Source organism: Ictidomys tridecemlineatus, unplaced genomic scaffold (genome assembly GCF_052094955.1).
Source record: "Ictidomys tridecemlineatus isolate mIctTri1 unplaced genomic scaffold, mIctTri1.hap1 Scaffold_113, whole genome shotgun sequence".
In the NCBI taxonomy this organism is placed as follows: Eukaryota; Metazoa; Chordata; class Mammalia; order Rodentia; family Sciuridae; genus Ictidomys; species Ictidomys tridecemlineatus.
Genome location: NW_027521053.1, coordinates 347,882 through 362,569, shown reverse-complemented (window position 1 = coordinate 362,569; position 14,688 = coordinate 347,882). Strand labels below are relative to the sequence as shown.

Sequence of the window (14,688 nt, the reverse complement as noted above, 5' to 3'; positions counted from 1 at the left end):
TAAAATGTTCAAATAAGAAAAATTATTTTAAATATTTATGCACACAGTCACCATTTTCAGTGTTCTTTACTCCTTTATTCCATTATTTCCATCTGCTGTCTTGGTGCAAGTGTAGGTGAATTCTTTCAGCTTGTATGTCAGTACAAGTCTTCATTTTAGAAAGATATTTCACTGGGCATGATATTATCGGCCAACATTATTACTCTTCAAATATATTAAAGGTATCACTCCACTATATTCTCTTATGCCTAATTTCTGACAAGAAATCTGATATCATCCTTAGTTCTTCTCTACATAAATGTCTTCTCTAACTGCTAAGATTGCTCTTTATCACTGGTTTTGAGCAATTTATTTATGATATAATATACCTTGATATAGCTTTATTCATGCTTTTTGTACTCTAGTCCCATTTAATATCTTGGATCTGCAGATGTACAGTTTTCACAAATTTTTGGCCATCATTTCTTAAAATATTTTTCTGAATACCTCTCATCGCTCAACTTGAAACTGTCCCACAGCTCACTGATGCTCTGGTTCACTTTTCTTTAACAGAAGAAATTTTCCCTGTTTCATTTGGGGTACTTCTCCTGCTATGTCCTCAAGTTCACTAACAATTTCATCACAATGCTTATTCTGGCATTAATCCCATCCACTGTGTTTATCATACATTTTCAACTCTAGAAGTCTGATTTTCTTAAAATATATCTTCTATATCTCTTTTTACCTTTTTAACACACGAAATATAGTAGTAATGACTTTTTAAAAAATGCCATTACCTCATTCTAACATCTCCGATAGTTCTCAGTTGGCTTTGATTGGATGATTCTTCTCCTCATCATTGTGGATTGTATTTTTCTTGCTTCTTTGCATGCCTGGTAAGCTTTGATTCGATGCCATACATTACGAATTACTATTCTTAATATTTCGTATACAATTAAATTACTGGAAACAATTTGATTCTCTTGGGTCTGAATATTTGTTAGGTATGACATAAATTGTAATAGTCAGTCCGAGGTAACACCCTTCTGATTATTCTACCCAACTTCCTTAGATAGTTTTTTCCAGGTGCTATTCTGGTCCCTGTGTTAGGACCTGTTCCTTCTAATCACTTAAGATGGTTTCTCTGACTTGCTAAGCAGTTTCATCACACTTATGTGCAGATCAATACCCTGCTGAACACTCAGAGAGCCTTTCACAGATTTCCAGAATTGTCTCTCAATGTAGCAACCTTCTTTTGGTACTCCACCCTGTGAATTCTAGTCACTTTGGTTTTCCTGGAATCTCAGCACCATCTCTCAATTCATGGTATCCTCTGGTTCTGCCTGACTTCCCCTTCTTTGTCATGGCTTGGGAATCTCTTAACATAGTAAAAGCTGGGGCAACTAAAGAGCTCATAGCATTTGTTCTTTATGTTTCCAGAATCATTCTTTGTTGCTTGATCTTCAATGTTACTGGATCTTAAAATTTTATATGTTTGTGGGGTTTTTTTTCATATTTATTTTAATTGTTTCAGTTGGGAAGGTGAAGCCAGTACATATATAAAGCTATCATAGCTAGATGTAAAAATCATTTGCTTTTCTTTTTCTTTTTATGGTGCTGGGGATTGAACACATGGCCTCATGTATGGTAGGCAAGTGCTCTACCACTGAGCTGCATATCCCTTTTCTCATTTGCTTATTTTTTTTAATAGCAGAATGCATAAGGAAATAAATTTTTAAAGTTAACTATAAAAGAGAGTAACATCAGGGTAGACAGAACTGGGACAAAAGCTAGAGTTCTTTCAAAATCAGGCAGGAGAATCACAAGTTCAAAGCTAGACTCAGCAACTTAGCAAGTCCCTACGCAACTTAGTGAGAACTATCTCTAAATAAAAAATAAAGAGCCTAGGTATGTGGCTCAGTGGATAGGAGCCCTGGGTTCAATCACCAGTACCAGAAAACAGAAACAACTTATTTTCACAAATTAACTTTGGCTCTTCTAAATATTTAAATAATTGTAAAATAAACAAAAAAATCTTTAAAAATTAACACCTAAATATTGAAAGCAAAAATGAAACAACCTGTGATATCATGTTGGTGACAAACCACAGAAATGAATTATTTCAAACATACCTTAGTGGGATATAGCTTAAAGACAAGAGAATTTCATTTAATTTCAGGAATACATTCCTGAAAGTATTTTAAACAACATAAATATAGTCGTGTGTTGCTTAATAATGGGAATAAATTCTGAGAAACACATCTTAGGCAATTTCAGTGTGTAAACATCATTGAGTATACTTATACAAACCTAGAAAATATAGCCATTTCCACACGTAGGTATTCATATATGGTATATCATCGCTTTGGGGATAAAAACCTATAAGATATTATTATACTGAATTCTGTAGACAATTGTAACATTGTAAATGTTTATATATCTAAATATATCAAAACATAAAAAAGATTAAAAATACTAGGTGACAAGAATTTTTTAGCTCCATTATTATGGACTAATGACCAAAATGTCATTAAGTGGCACAAGACTGTAAACAATTATATTGATGTCATTGAAAACTGGAACTCCAACATCAGAGAAAGAAAACACAAATCTAAGATAGATGAAGTGAAGTAAAATCTCTCTAGCATACTGAATTTTCATGGGAATTATCTAAATGACATGATCAAAAATCCCCACATATTTCTGAGCTTACAGAAATATGTGGGGATTTTACTTACTAAAAAGGCTTACAAATGACAGTCAATTTGAGCAATAAGCAATCCTAGTACTTGGAATGTAGCCTCTAAATATCATTTCCTATTGAAAGAAACCAAAGTTCTTTTAGAGAAATAGTTCCTTCAAGGTCTGGACAGGGAATGTTTAAGATGAACTTGGAACATCTCATACATCAAAAGCAAGGGAAACAGGTAAAAATGACCACTAGGTGGTGGCAAAGGGTCCCAGGAGCCAAGATAAAGAGGCTTCTACAAGGCAAAAGGGGGAGAAATTGAGCATCAGGTAAGAACAATTACTATTCCTAACTGGATTAAACCCACCAAATATTTTTAAATGCATGACATCATATTGACTCTTAAATAAAAGTTAAAAAGATTTCAAAAGCCCCTTTGGGTATCATTTGATAATGCTAGAATAATACCTTACTATTCTGAAAAGTGTTTAAATGAAGAAAAAGAATCAAATGTTTATCTCCTGCCTTAACTATACAAACCGAATATCTGTGTAAAGAATAATCAATCATAGCCAGGCGCTGTGGCACACACTTGTAATCCCAGTAGCTTGGGAGGCTGAGGAGGGAAGATAGCAAGTTCAAAGTCAGCCTCAGCAAAAGCGAATTGCTAAGCAACTCAGTGAGACCCTGTATATAAATAAAATACAAAATAGGGCTGAGAATATGGCTCACTAGCCAAGTGCCCCTGAGTTTAATCCCCAGTACCAAAAAAAAGAAAGAATAATCAATCATAAATTTTTATTTGTATAGGCATCCCAACCTTTAAATGAAGAAAGAAAAATCCCAGCAATTCAGACCATTGCTATTTTGCAACCTGTAATATATTAGCAAATCTCACCAAGGTCACTGTTGACTAGTAGTCAACATCAAAGGAGAGGACATGCAGATGTCAATGCAATATTTCCTATTAAGTTTTCATAAGAAACAGAATTGAACCTAAACCTGACTACCAATTTCCAAGAAATATAAAGCAACAGAGAGAGGCTGAGGTTGTTAGCTCAGCACTTGCCTACAATGCATGGAGCCTGAGGTTCAATCCCCAGCACCACCAAAAAAAAAAAAAAAAGGCAATAGAGAAAACAGGTTAAATTGTTGTACCAGGGGGATGTCATTTATTCACCCAAAGTACAATATATCCTAGAAGTCCCACAAACATATTTTTTTCAATTATTGCAAAAAATTACAAAAAAAAGAAATCAATAGAGAGTAACTTATATGAGACTTGTTCTCCCACTGAAAGCAACCAGAAAGTTGGAATATATATATTGGTACCAGGGATTGAACTCATGAGCACTTGATCACTGAGCCACATCCCCAGTCTCAGCCCCATTTTGTATTTTATTTAGAGACAGGGTCTCACTGAGTTACTTAGCACCTCATTTTTGGCTTTGAACTTGTGATCCTCCTGTCTCAGCCTCCCAAGCCACTAGGATTAAGGCATGTGCCATCATGCCCAGTCAAAAAAGATTTTTAAAGAGCTATTTTTCAGATAGAAAGCCACAAGGAACATGCAACTGTCACCCCTAAGAGCAGGAGAACAAATAGGTGAGCATTCTACCTGGAGGCACCCTCTAGACCTCAGTTTGAAAAGGGGAACACAAAAGGGGCACAAGAGACTCACTGAGGAGAGAGAGACCAGAGTTCCAGGAGATTAAGCAGCCAAAAATATGTAGAGAAAACTACCAGAAACATGGGAGCCACAAAGAAAAAGAGTTCCAGAAATCTGCATGGAGGTGGTCTTCAGTTTGGGGCTACGTTCTAAGCAGTACCTGTGAGGGCCAAAAACAACTATAAGCTAACCAATCCCACAGTTGGCACTGAGCTGGGAGAAGTCTGGATTCCAGCTAGCCAGAGAGAGTTGACGTACAAAAACAGTATGGTCAACAAGCTCATGAAGAAGTATTTGATCCTGGCATCATGGCACATATCTGTAATCCCAGCAATCAATCCCAGGTTGAGGCAGGAAGATCCCAAGTGTGAGGCTGGCAACTTATCAAGGGCCTAAGGAAGTTAGTGAGACCCTATCTCAAAAGAAAAAAAAAGTTCACTCAATATCATTAATTATCAGGAAATAAACTCACAAAGACATACCCACTAGAATGGCCCAAGTGCTAGTGAAGATGAAGTCAAGTGGAAGTCTCCTAAATTGCTGGTGGAAGTATAAAATGATTGTGGTCATTTTTTAGCATGGCTTGACAGTATCACATAAGACAAAAACATACATTAAACGTAGGAGGCAATTGCACTCCTAGATATGAGTCCACTTATAGTGGCATATATATGAAACAGTACTGTAGGAAAAATGAATCTATAGTTTAAAAAAAAAGTTATCAATGGTTGCCTGGAACAGGTGGTGAAGGCACTCACTGGGAAGGATCCCAAGGAAACCCCTTTTCTAGTGAAAAAAAAACTGTTCTATATCTTGATTATGGTAGTTTTTACCTGGGTATCTACATTTGTTAAAAGTCAGAGTGTGCTTGCTTTGGCAGCACATATACTAAAATTGGAACAATACAGAAAAAATTAGCATAGTCCCCGAGCAAGGATGACACCCACATTTGTGAAGCATTCCATAGTTTTGTGGAACCAACCCTTCAGCAGATGAATGGATAAAGAAACTGTGGTACATATATGAAATGGAATATTACTTATAGCATTAAAAGAGAAAAAAATTATGGCATCTGCGGGTGAATGGGAATATCAGGTTAAGGGAAGTAAGCCAATCCCCAAAACCAAAAGCTGTATGTTCTCTCTGAAAGTGGATGCTGACCCATAATGGGGGTGAGGTGGGTGGTAAGGGGCATAGAAAGAATGGAGGAACTTTGGGCAAAGGGGAGGTAGGACAGGTGAGGGGGCAGAGGGATAGGAAAGATGGTGGAATGAGATGAACCTCATTACCCGAGGTACATATAGGACTACACGTGTTGTGTACAACTAGGAAAAGTTTTGTTCCATTTATATACAATGAATTGAAATGCATTCTGCTATCATGTATAACCAATTAGAACAAATTTAAAAAACTCACTGATATTGGCTATCAAGGAATTACTGTTAAGTTGTGTGATGGCCCGTGGGTTCATTATACTATTCTCTATGCTTTTCTTTAAAGCTTTTCTAATTAAATTTATTTTTTAACTAGTACATAGAAACAAACATTATAATTATTGAATTAGGTAACATGACATTTTGATGCATGTATACACTATGTAAAGTTTAAATCAGTTAAATATATCTACCTCCTCAAACATCATTTCTTTATGGTAAAACTTTCACAATCGTTTCTTCTAGTATTCTAAAATATACAGTATGTTATGGTTACCTATAGTCCCCTACTATTCTCTCTGCTCTTATTTGAAAGTTTCCATGATAAAAATACTAAAAATAATTTTTAAATTAAGATATAACTTCAAATATTTAAAGGATTTCTATGTAGAAAAGTATTCAATTTTATAGAGGAAATCATGTGGAGGAAAATTTGGAGTCAATACAAGGATGAACTAGACAACAGAAGAACATATAGCCTTGTAAGAGAGTGACTCATGCTAGGAAATACTGGTGTACAGGCCTCATAACTATTCGTCAGGGCCACAGTAAAGAAAATAACAGCAATGAGTGAGAAACTAGACTAACAGCCTTCCAAGGTTTCTTCTAACACTAAGATTCTGCTAAGATTCCATTGATCAATGAATCTGATTGGTGCACATCTCCCAAACACATCAGAGCCTATTATTCTCCAGTCCTATCAGATATCATACTACTTGTTTAAGATTTTACATTGACTTGTTCATAATTTTTGCATATATTTGTTAAGTCCTTTTCTTAAGGCTTTCAAAAATCACAATCATGCCTTACACCTGTTAGACTCTTTTAGTCCTCGCACAATGTCCTGTACATACTGGGCCATCAAAATGCCTCTTTGAAATCTCCTCTCAAATCAGTCTCCTAACGTTGTGCCTCTTCTTTGCCACTCACGTCTATGTCTTACCTATCACCGTACAATCACTGACCATACCTGCACCACATTCATGTCCCCTGACCTAGACCTAGAGGAGGGCTCTGTGCATACCTAAAAATATGAATAAAGAAATCCTTCCCATATCATGAGGCTGTTAACTTTCCAAGTGATGCTGATTCATTCTGATAATCAAATTATGACTGTGGAAGACTGCTTTAATCACTGGAAATATAATTATTCTAACTGCCTGGCTCGTATATACCCCTTACCCAGGTGGCTGCCACCATCATGAACAAACATGGAGCCAACTGAAAAATGGTTTCTCCCCACCACATCTTTTCCACCCTGGTGGTCTTTCCTCCCCAGGTATTCATTGTCTTTATACCACCTTCTGACTGTCTACATGAGAATTAGGGCATGTGTAGGGGTAAAACCCTTCAAAATGCCAGACACCTCACCAGACATTTTACCTTGTCAAATCATTTAATTCTTATGATTGGAGTAAGCATTATCTACATTTTTCAGATGAGGAAAACTTTTTTCAAAAGTTTAGTTATTTGCCCAAACTTCTAAATGATAACCTTGGGATTTGAAACCAGATCTACCTGGCTTCAAAATCTATACATTTTACAAGGAAAACAACAACATCATCTTTCTTACACAAGCCTTGAAATAATACAACCTACAGGAAACAACTTCAGTTGAGGAGGATTACTGTCACAATGGCCCTAGGACCATCTTATCCTCCAACCTCTAAAAGCTTTCTCATTCCTATAATTAAACTCTATACGTCCAATATCAACAAATACCAATAGGGGGGAGGTAAGTCCTAAAATGCTTAGATAAGCTTCTAGACAGATTAAATGTCTTATTTGGATCATGATTTTCTTTAGAAAGATCAGCCTTAAGTGACTCTTTCTAAGAAACAGATCTAACCTAATTCCTTTCATTCTTAAAACTTTCTAAGGATCCCCACTATTAATGGTCTAATGCTACTTTGGCTCATGACTTCCTTTAAGATTTGCTGGCCTCTCCAACAGGCCCATCCCCCTCCAACTTCACACTTTACAACACCAACTATTCACATTCTCCTGCCCTCCCCAAATATCCTTTCTTCATGTTTCCATTTCTCTGAACACATTTCTTCTGACTGCCAGCTTCCCCCACCACCCCAGCCTGTCTAATCAACAACAAACCACATGTCAGACTCCTGTTTGCCCTTTGCCTGTGCTTCAAACACATCTCAACCACTTTCTGACCTTACTGATCACCCTTCCAACCATAATAAATGCATTTATGGACAATAATGTTCTACCATCAAATAAATACCTCTCTTTCTGCCATTATCTTACTGTGTTTCAAGTGAATGCTGTTATCTCCCTGCCAGAATGAAAGGTTCTGAAAGGAAGAACAAAGTTTTTACAGGTGTGCAAATGTCCAGCCTTGGTAGATAGCAAATCTTCCTCATGTGCTAAACCAAGTAGCCAATAAAGCCACACCCCTATGGCTTTTGTTTCAGGAGCTATCTACTCAAAGGGTCAAGAGTCATTTTCATAAAGACATTTTAAGTTTTTCACTTCATGACCAGAAGCCACTTAAAAACTAATAAATAATCAACATTCTAACTGAAGAAACTATGTCAAACTTACCATCTTAGACAAATAAAGCAAGAATGAATATAACAAGAAAAGTATGTTGTCCAAAAGGGTGGCATCTGCTGGCTCTTCGACCTTTATCTCTAGTTGGTTTTCTGTATCAGCAGCATCAACAGGAGTACCTCCTGTTATAAGTAGCTCTAAAATTGAAAGGGGAAATGGCTATTTTATTTTATGCTATAGAATAAGAACTGTCTCTCTTCAGTTTCAATATTCATCGAGTGTTTCACTAAATATATGAGTCACAGTGCCTAGTGCAGGTGAGGCACTGGTAGAACACTTGCCTAGTGCAGGTGAGGCACTGGGTTCGATCCTCAGCATCACATAAAAAGAGATTAAATACTAAAAAAAAAAGGTTATGCTAGTCACTCCACACCCACATGATCTAGTACAGGTATTTTATGATTAAGAAATTATGTTTAATAAAGCCCTTTTATAATTTTAACATAAAATGTGTACTGTTAACAGGTCTACTTTTGTGCATTAGTTTCTCATTTATATCTTTCTCTTTTGCTTTTTATAAAATTTCTTATTGAACATGCAAACCAATCCCAACTGTCCTAAAGGAAAAAAAGAATAAGCAATATCCTTTCATACTGTAGCCCAAAAGAATGAATAAAGGAACATATGGGGCTCCTGAGTCAGCCTTCTTTCTCCTTTAGGCACATGGAAACTGAACAGAACTTTACAATAATACACGAAAACATCTGGAAGAACAACTCCTTTTCTCCAGCCCAAGCCGCAGGCAGGAATTTACCTTCAGCGTTAGCCCAGATTTCCTCTAGAGGAGGCGCTGTTATCAATGGAACAGTCTCCTCCACTGTGGAGTGCTTGTACCTCACAAAATAGATCAAGTCTTGGATATCATCAAGCACTGCAGCCTCTTCAAATATGTTACTTTCCTTTATTCCTGAGTCTGTATTATCATTCACACGATTATCAAGCATTTGCTCTGCTACGCTCAAAATGTGTGACTCAGAGGCACGGAAGACCTTATCTAGAACTTTTTCTAGATAATAGGGCATTAGGTTATAGGGCAGGCTCTCCTGCTGTGCTGACTTCAGCTTTAAAGACATTTCTTGCAACATGGCTTCCAGTTCTTGGACATTAATGTACTTCAGGAAGCGTTGCAAGGACTTTTGTTCTATAAAGAAGCTGCGGATTATGGGCAAGTCTTCCTCCTGATTGCTAAGCTCTGGCTTTAGGGCTATATGTGGACTCTGTGGGAATATATCATCTTCAAGGTCTGCAGAAGCAGGACCCTGGCTTTTTGCGTCTGTGATATGCCCTATGTCCTCAAGGTCCTCTTTTGAGGTTTCTTTTCCAGTAGCTTTTTCTGTAGACCCTAAAGTGTTCAGATGTTCCTTAGGGTTGTCTTTTTCAAGATCGTCAGAATCTTTATCCTGAAATACTTCACTTATCCCTGAAGTCTGAGTGTTTTCCTCGTCACTTCTGTCAAACAGTCCCTGGGCTTCCTCATCTGCCAGAGGACTTTCCTCCTTTCCCATTTCCATATCACCTCGTTCCTTGTCCATCATGTCTACCCTTTTGGCTGTGGTTTCAGTTTTCTTTAAAATCTTCCAAATTATACTCATTTCTTGTTTGTTTTCTTTGGTTTCTAGATAAGGATTGATTTCTTTTTTCAAAAGTTTATAAGCATCAGTCTTCTCCTGTTCGTTTGAGACCTGAGAAATGTTGCTGGTTTTGTTTTTTTTTCACTTTCTGGCACTTTCAATTTATCTGGTAGTATTTCTTCAAAAAGTTCAAATGAAGTTTGTTCACCCTGAGCATTACCTGTTTGACTATCTGCATGAGGATGGTTCTTCTGAGCCAAAAATTGTTCCTCAAGATCCACAGTGTTTTCTGAGAATGCACTTTCAATTTCTTGTGAGTTTGCTACTACTGGTTTAGGTTCAGGTTCAACATCCTGGGAGACTTCAGGAAATTGTCCCACTTTTTCTATAGCTTTCTCAGAATCTTCATTTGCAGAATCATACAATTCCCAAAATTCTAGAAGTTCTTCTACGTTATAATTATCAAAATCATCTACTCCAACATCAAAACAAACAAAATCTGTCTCCTAAAAGGAAAAGAAAACCATTAATGTGTCAATAACAAAGTATCACAAAAGCAAACTCATCCACGCTCCCAAATTCAGGATTGGTTCTAAAGAATCTTTGAGGTCAACCAGATTACCCTCTTCCAACCCCCACTGCCTAACTCCATCTATGGCTGAGTAAATCTGTCTTTTTCTAGACTACAGTGTTAGAAAGTCTATTCTTTCTTTCTTTCTTTTTTTAACATGGGTCATATTCTTTAAAAAGCATAATGAGTAAAAATGGTGACAATTTGGTCTCCAATTGCCTGACTCTTGGGTCTCTCTCAATTTGCTCTGAACATAAGTAGGGAAAGGCAAGGTATCACTTATAGGATCCTCCAGCTCTTAATATCTACACCTATGTTTCAGAAATTTAACTCTTAATCATTTGCTCAGGAGAAGCTGGAAGATCCTGCAGCCTTGAGAAAGATGAATCAGTTTTAAAGTATCTTACTGAGATACAAGTACATTGGATGGAATAAAGAATGATATTAAGGAGGCTCCTCACATTACTATTACCACAAGAACAAACTGAAAACAAGATTCAACAAGGTATACACCTTTCTCTTCATCAGGGTTTCACAGTCACTAAGATCTCTCTCAGGATTATGTGTATATTATCTAGTCTTCCTTCTTGCTACTAGTAAGCAAATTGATATAAAAGGAGCCATAGTATGAATGGACATGTTTTTAAAAAATTTCCATTCCTAATTAAATCTCCATAATATTCTGCGGGGGTTCCAGGGGTGGGGGAGGCAGTTCAACGTAGTAGGGATGAGTGATTTCCTCTCCTCATCACATGCATTTCTAAGCCATGAGGGATGCATGTAATGGGAAATACAATAAGAAGGCAGAGTTCAAAACAAATGAGTTCTCTGTAATCAGTGAACTGCTGTCACAGCTTAAATCCCAAGAACTCTCTTTACCAACAATGAAGTCCAACAAGCAACAGAAGTGATTTTATGGCCCCTGAGATTATAAAGAAATTTTAGGAACAGCAACAACAAACAGGATGACTTTATCCATTCAGTCCATCTAATCTAAGAACTGTCCTAGCCTAGCAGCTTGCATATTCTACAGCCACTACAAAGAGCTGCCCAAAGATGTTTCAGTGTTGGTGGGCATCAATTACTATACAATTTAAAACTCTAGAAAATAATCAGCTGAAGTGAGAATTCTAGAACACGAAATCCTTTCAGTCACAAAATCAATTTAAGTCAGAGCACCATACAGGAATGTTGTATAAAGGAAGCAGTTGGGGCCTTAAAAGATCTGAGACTGAACATCACCTGAAATGCTCAGGTCCCCTTTTCCAAATCTATAACATGACTATGATGATCCCATATATGACTAAGAATAAGAAAACCTTTGTAAGTACATATTTCTAACCTAGTATAAAAGTTAGAGTTTATTAATTTAACCTAAATATACTTAAAATGTCTAATAACTATCCAATGAGATTTGCCTGTAAAATGAAATTATTTGCCTCTTAGAATATCTGTTTCAATATATTAGACAACTCTCAGATTATAATATAATCACCCTTGAATGCCTTTCAAACTTTTTTTTTTTACAGGTAGTCTGATTTCAAATGAAAATCTGACACACAAATGTTAGATTGCCCCCCAAACACATTATAAAACATTCAGAAGCAGTTAACTGAATATAACTGATGGATTTATAAGCCAGTTTACAATTGAGAACAAAAAAGAAATCCATAACTTACATCTGTTGGAATTTGTAGCTCTTCTTTAATATATCCACGAACTACCTTGATGAAATCTTTTGGAAAGTATCCAAACATACGGCCAACCTATAGTGCAAAAGAGACAAATATCAAATAAATTCTGTACAAGGAATATAAATAAGAGATTTCTCAGAAGTGGCAGGAAATATACACATAATAGATAGGTATATGGTATAACCAAGAAAGAAAGTTGCTATAACAATTACACTGAGATTATTATTCCAAATAAAAATAAAGTACAGAACTATTAAAGCAACATTTCCAACCACTGAAGTTTTCTTTTTTACATTTAGCTTAATTCTCAACACAGAGCATATAAAGTTAAGACTTCTGAAGTAAATAAAAGATCTGCATAGAAGATTATTGGATACTATATGGTTAAAACTATGTAAATCAAAGCTGGTTATAAATGCAATTCCAAATAACCTCTAGCAACAATTTACCTGTACATTTTGTAGCATTGCTCATAAACCAATATTTATGTCTTTCTTAACCAATACACAATATTCATAAAAATTAATAAGTAAAAACAATACAAAAATCTCTAGAATGTATTACCACTTTAGCAGATGTATTGATAGTATATGCTTTCCTAGCTTTGTCCAAATCTACTTTTACAAGCACTTGGGGAGTGCTGAGGGCCATTGTCAAGTAGGAATGAAGCTTCAAAATTTCCTTGCCAGCGTACCCCATGTTAAATGGATTTCGCTGTTGACATTACATGTAAGGTGACCTTGCTCAAGGACCAAGGCAGATCCGGGTTTAGAGCTGATCAGGTTTGAGGAAGTATCCCACTCCTTAGGGTGTTCCTGGTTTAAGACAAAAGGAGTTTTAGGGAAGTTGGAGGTTGAAGATGATTGCTGTTGGGAGTAGGGCATGCCTGCAGCCTGAGTTCCCACTGAGTTCTACTGGAGAAAAAGTTTTTAGGAGATGTATTGTTTGGGAGATTGGATTGCCCCTGAACCTGTGTGGAGGCGGTGTGAGTCGGGAATAAAGAATTGCTGTTTGAATCTACAAGGCTGTGAGTGCCTCCTGATTCTGTGCCCAGCCAAGACTGCGGCATTATGGTGGCCCGTACGTGGGATGTCTGAAGCTTGGGGGTAAGTGAATTTGCTCGCTCCTGAAGGAGAGCAAAAAAATGGGTGACCATTTCAAAAAACAATGTGTTCTTGTTTTGATTTATTTTGTTTTCATTTCAAGTGGCCTGTTCCTAAAACTTTCTCAGGAAAACTGGGAAAAATGGTTGACTCAAGGTTTGAAGTTGTTCGCCTCCAAGGAAGAAAAATTGTTAGAGGAAGAAGGTACCCCAGTAAGACCAAGAAAAACTATGGCATGTGTTGATACAATACAAAAATGTAGCCCATGGCTTTATAAAGATGAGTTATTAAGTATATCAATGGGACCATTATGGTATCCTGTAGAAGGATTTTTCTTCAACAAGAAAGAGATGGCTAGTTCTGTTCACTATACTTGTCTTGGTTTTTACAGACAGCTGATTTATTTACAAAGCTAAAATGTTAAAATATCAACCAGTAAATATGAAATCAAGTACTCTTTACTTATTAAGTTCCATAAGGTAATATATTTAAACATTATGTGTGTTTTCATAAATTGGCAAATGGAAAAATGTTTAATATTGCTTTGGTCTGTGTCTTTGCTGAAACAAGGTTACTAAGTGTTAAGATTCTATCATGTGTAATTTATATACAGAGAGTATAAGAAGTTTCAGCTGGGTTTCAATTACAGTATAACAGTACCTTAAAAAACATGAAAGTATTTCATCTTATTAAAGTGGAGTAATTTTATAAGGGTTGTTTTAGAATGTGAATTTATAAAAAGGGTTAATGGTTAAAAAAGAGATATAAAAAGATTCAAGATGTGGAAATATATTTTAATATAAAAGGTTAAAGGAAAAAGAAATGTTTCTAGTTGAGATAATCTCTGTGTGGTAAAGTGAAAAGTTGTAAAATGTCATTTAAAAAGATTTTCAGGAAACTAGACTTAATTTAAAAGCTTGAGAAAGGTAGAAAGAAAAAAAAGGTATTTGTACATGGAAGATTGAGAAAAAGCTTCTTAATGGAGTAAAAAAGAGCCTTTGGTTGAAGGGCAGCCATGTAAACTAATATTAAGCGATTTAAACAAAATCTAAGCCTCGTTTAAAAGAGTGAAGCTGTAGGTGGTGAAAAAGTACATTTAAAAGTACAGTATAGATGATAAATGAAATGCTTTAAAAGGTTAAATTGAAGGTTGTTGAGATACCTTCATGGCGGGAAAAAAAATTGCTTTACTCATCAAACTATTAAAATATACTTATTAAACTAAAAAGAGGGAGATGAGATAATCTTTGTTAAAGTAAAAAGTTATAAAATGCCTAAGTACATTGCAAAAAGCTTTAAAAGGTTAAATTGAAGGTGGTTAAGATGCCTTCATGATGGAGGAAAAAAAATATAACCCATGAAAATGGGAAGATAATAAGATAAAAGATTTAGATAAAGAAGATTAAAA

General features: G+C 36.0%; 1 non-coding gene and 1 pseudogene across 1 annotated transcript; one reads left to right on the top strand and one right to left on the bottom strand.

Annotated features, from left to right (window-relative positions):
- The window catches only part of LOC144372518 (transport and Golgi organization protein 1 homolog), a 167,566-nt pseudogene that overhangs the window by 26,713 nt on the left and 126,165 nt on the right, over positions 1-14,688 (bottom strand).
- On the top strand, positions 5,202-5,308 carry LOC144372526 (U6 spliceosomal RNA). The gene has a single exon (XR_013432516.1). It is a non-coding gene; the product is annotated as a U6 spliceosomal RNA (small nuclear RNA).